This window comes from Triticum aestivum, chromosome 3A (assembly GCF_018294505.1).
Source record: "Triticum aestivum cultivar Chinese Spring chromosome 3A, IWGSC CS RefSeq v2.1, whole genome shotgun sequence".
NCBI lineage: Eukaryota > Viridiplantae > Streptophyta > Magnoliopsida > Poales > Poaceae > Triticum > Triticum aestivum.
In genome coordinates, this window is record NC_057800.1 from 20,280,697 (window position 1) to 20,285,361 (window position 4,665).

The window sequence follows — 4,665 nt, forward strand, 5'->3', positions numbered from 1 at the left end:
GAGTACGCACTGTGTTCAATACTTAAGAGATTTTTGGCGGTAGGGCATGCAACCCTACCGCCAGGGTCCTTGGCGGTAGGCTATTATACCCTACCGTCATGGTCCCTTACTATAGCAAAAGGGTCAGATATCGAAAAAAAATTAAACTAGGGTCAGATCACGAATAGGTTTGGAAAAAAGGTCAAAACACGAAATTTAGCCTCTCAAAGATGTTCTTGTTAATTAATTTATGATTTGGAAAAGGGAGTAACTCTCTGCTCCGTACCGAAGCCTCTGCGTCACCAGATTTCCAGTTTCAACCTTGTTGTCGCAGTAGTCCACTTGCTCCCCTCAGCAGCTGTGTGTTGTACAGGATTAGACGTTGAGTTTGACTGGTCCTAGTTTCTAGGAGTAGTTTCCTGACCAGACGTTGACTTTGACTGTGAGTTGTACCCAAGCCTGCCGAAGTACTAGAGCTGTAGTCAAAATATAGTCCAATCTATAGACTCTAGAGCTGCGTAGTTTCTAGGAGTAGTTTCCTGACAAGAGGTGCATCTTCAGCCAAAGATGTGGTCTTCGGACGGCCTTGTTTTTCTTCACCGCGAACTGTGGATTGGTTGATCCGATCCCGACGGCACGTACGCCCGTGATTCGCATTGCTTCCATTAATTGGCACCAAAGTCAATACTGTACGTACAATCCAAAGAAAAACATGGCGCGTGTGTGCTATCACCGGATGCACAGGTTTATGCCTCTTTTGGTTCATAGGATGGGATTATCGTAGGAATAGAAATTTTGTAAGAAATGAGATGACATGTATCTCAGATTCTATGAGTAAGAATAGAAAACGAGATGTCATTTGGTTGACACCAAAGAAATTTTTTCATTGACTCTAGGCACAATTTTTATTTTCCTATGAATGTGGAGGATAGGAACCAATTCTATGTAGGAATAGGAATCTATTCCTATGAACCAAAGGGCTCTAAAGAAAAAAAAATTATAAAAATCCTATCCTTTAAATTTTTTATAAAATTCCTTCAAACCAAAGGAGGCCTAATCTCCTTTTCAAAAAAAATTGCAGGGGAAAGTTTTGGGCCACGCAAAAACTTGCGAACCCAACAGACATGTTGCAGACTGCTCAACCAGAAGTAACCATCGATCAACAGCAACCGTACTTACTTATCTTGCAATTTCTTCTTTCTTAATGAGGTAAAAACACCTCAGGTACCCTAACTTGCAGAGATGTGATGATTTAGTCCTAAATTTGCAAAATGCAACTCTACCATACCCTAACTTGCGCTGGATGTGACGATTTGGTCCTGGGCCTATCACAGCACGACAAGTGGCAGCTAGGTGGGTGGACCGGTCTTCGCCTGCACTTTTGCAAAAAACACCCTGCCATCTTGTCTATACCCCGCGCTACATGGTGAACGATCAGTGTTCGGTGGTGTTGGACTGAAATTTTCAACATCGATCCTTTCGATGGGAGCACGGCTTCAGTAGCACCTCCCATGCAAATTCTAGCAGCAGCCAAGGGAGAGCTGCGCAGGGGGAGTTGCGCAGGAAGCTGAAGGCGCGGGAGACCGAGGCGGACGCGCTGCGCGCGGAGCTGCGCAAGGCCAAGTCGAGCTCGACGAGACGACCAAGGCGGCGGCGGTGCGGGAGGAGCTGTGCAGGAAAATGAAGGCGCGGGAGCGCGACACCGCCGAGGCGGACGCGCTGCGGGCGGAGCTACTCAAGGCCAAGGCCGTGCTCGCCGAGACCAAGGCGGGCGCGGGGATTGTGGCGGCGGCGGCGCGTGGGCTCCGGGAGGAGTTGGATAAGAAAGTTACAAACCTAGAGAAACGGTACTAGTTTTCTTCCGCGCCTTCGAGCTCCTCGTCGCCGACGAGCGCTTGCGCATCCAGATTTACTCTTCCAGGGAGGGCCGCTGGGGCCCGTCTGCGCGGCACTCCCTCGCCGTCAGTCTAGGCCGTTCCACGACTCCTACCCCCTGGTCATCGGCCGCACCGTCCACTGGCTGTGCAACACTGCAACCTGGAGCCGCTGCCGCCCGGGAGGCACCTGTCTAGCCTGGAGCCGTACATCGTCGTTGTGGACGTCGACACCATGGAGGCCACCGTGATTGATCTGCCGCGGTGCTGCACTAGCAGAATGACTGCCTCTATGAGCCACCGGGGCCTCCTCCTGGCCGCTTCGGTGGACGGGAGGCTCAAGGTTGTGGTCTCGGAGACCCAGGTTATATCAATGTGGACCATGTTACCACCCATCGAGGGGGAGCCGAGCTCGCCGCCGAGATGGATCCGGCAGGTGCTGATAGACAAGCAGGACTGGGGCGTGCACAACTCAGTTCAGTTTGAAGGGTTCGGGCTGAGGAGTGGCACTGTCATCTTATATGTCGGTAGAGTTGGCCTCATTCGCCTCAACCTTGCCACAAAAGAGGTGGTTGTCGTCTACCACCGCAGCGATACGGCCTACATCTCGCAGGTTTGCCTGCACTAGATGGATTTGTCCTCTCTGCTCCAGACCATGAAGCCTCTGAGCTAGCTGCTTCTTATAAATCAGTTTTGGGAATGTTCTTCAGTCAAGTTCTTGTTCTACTGCTTTGTTTGCTTAGAGCAACTGTTTTAGCTCTAAGCAGTCGTGCTCCTTGGCCAATACTAGTTGTAAAAGGAATTGAGTCACTCCTAAGTTTGTTAAGTCTTGTCGCTTCTCGTTATGCTGTTAGTGTTTGCCGGCAATCTGTCGTTCATCCTGTAAAATAACGGATTGTATGGTTCATTATGTATTTCAGCCAGTTGTCAAAGGTGAAATAAAATCCGTTTGCCTTATTGATTCGATGCTCACTTTGCCACTACAGCCTTGGCTGCCAGAATTTGCGCGGGAAAGTATATGTGCTACTGAAGCTGATGGTCGAAAGGATCAATGCTGAAATTTCTAGTACGACCCACAAGGCCACAAAGATGGCCGGTTCATCGTAGAAGCAAAAGGTAAGCTGCTAAGCTCAATATGTTCTTCCAATCTGATTGTGTTCTCACTGCTGAACTGCCATGGTCTAACAAATCGTGTTTTTCATGCTCCATTTTTTATCATCTTTGTTAGTGTACTGATCATTATAGTTTTGCACAAAACAATTCCCATTCCATTCAGTTGAAATTGTCATTTACCTGCTGCATGCAAAAACTAGGGGAAATGATTAAATTACAGTTGTGATATTTCCGTGACATTATAGTTTCTGCGTATATCAAATTTATCTATACTATTAAAAATACAGAATTACATAGCTATGTTTGAGTTCCAGTTGCAGTTCCAGTTAGTGACACTATTTCTTGAGAACCATTTACTTCTAGTTGCAAGGGAATAAAACAGATCGTGGTGTGCACTTCTTTTTATTTTGTACTGGTATAGCTGAATTAGTTAATTCTACAAACAGTTGAAATGTTAAATACATAAATATTGCAATGTATATTTTTTGGAGAAACTTACATTATATGAGCTCTTCAGGTGCACTGGCTCATCACTTGAATGTTATCATGCACTAGAGATGGTTGAAGTTACAGACACATGTTTGCTAAATTACGGAGTGAATAGTCCTTGTACAACTCGGAAATCATGCAGCAGGCAGTTAACTCAGGAACCATGTGGAGTACGTTGCCACTTGCAATTACCCGTAGATAAATATATTGGCATGGTGCACACTAAAGCTTTCAGTGCTAATTTCCATCCAGTATTGTCTTGTGCAAACTTTAGTGTTTATAGCAAATTAGCATTTGTCCAATTGTTTATAGCATGGGGATCGGCAGTGACGGTACTGTCACCGGCGTCGGCAAGTACCTCAAGGAGAAGAATCCCAATGCGAAGATCTATGGAGTTGAACCTGCCGCCCAAGCAAATATTCTGAATGGTGGCAAGCCAAGTAGCCTATCGGGCTTTCCGTAAATGATGTAGTCTTCTTCTTTTAGTTTCTATATACTCATGCTGCTAACTGAACCAATCTGCAGGGCCTCACCTAATCACTGCAAATGGAGTGGGACTCAAGCCGGACATTTTGGACATGGGCATAATGGAGAAGGTTCTTGAGCTAAAGAATCAAATCAAACTGGACTTATGTTCTTTTCATAGAATAGATTCTGTAGTTCTTGATGCCCATTTGCACGGGAGGTGCTACTGATGGTGCTCCCATCCAAAGGATCAATGTTGAAATTTTCAGTCCAACCACCAAACACTATGGTTCACCATGTAGCGCGGGTTAATTAGACAAAATGGCAGGGTGTTTTTTGCAAAAGTGCAGGCAAAGACCGATCCACCCATCTGGCTGCCACATGTCGCGTTGGGATAGGCCCAGGATCAAATCATCACATCCAGTGCAAGTTGGGGTATGGTGGAGTTGCATTTTGCAAGTTTGAGACTAAATCATCACATTCTCTACAAGTTAGGATACCTAGGGTGCTTTTACCTCCTTCTTAATTAACACGCAGTTCAGACAGTTCTGTGGTGAAGTACTACTCAGACAGGAGACTTATTAGCGAGGAAGGAGACTTCAACCGCTTGGCTCGAGTTTGGTGTGGGAAATGCACTGCCCGATGCTTATTAACGAGAAAGACGTTCAGGCGCCATCGTGAGTTGAATCTTTGGACAGCGTAACACGTACTACTAATCGTGATAGATTTCCCCCGGATCGAACTG

The 4,665-nt window shown here is 46.5% G+C and overlaps 1 pseudogene; it reads left to right on the forward strand.

The window, feature by feature from the left end:
• Positions 1-1,659: 1,659 nt before the first annotated feature.
• On the forward strand, positions 1,660-2,720 carry LOC123056646 (uncharacterized; annotated as a pseudogene).
• The last annotated feature ends 1,945 nt before the right edge of the window (positions 2,721-4,665 follow it).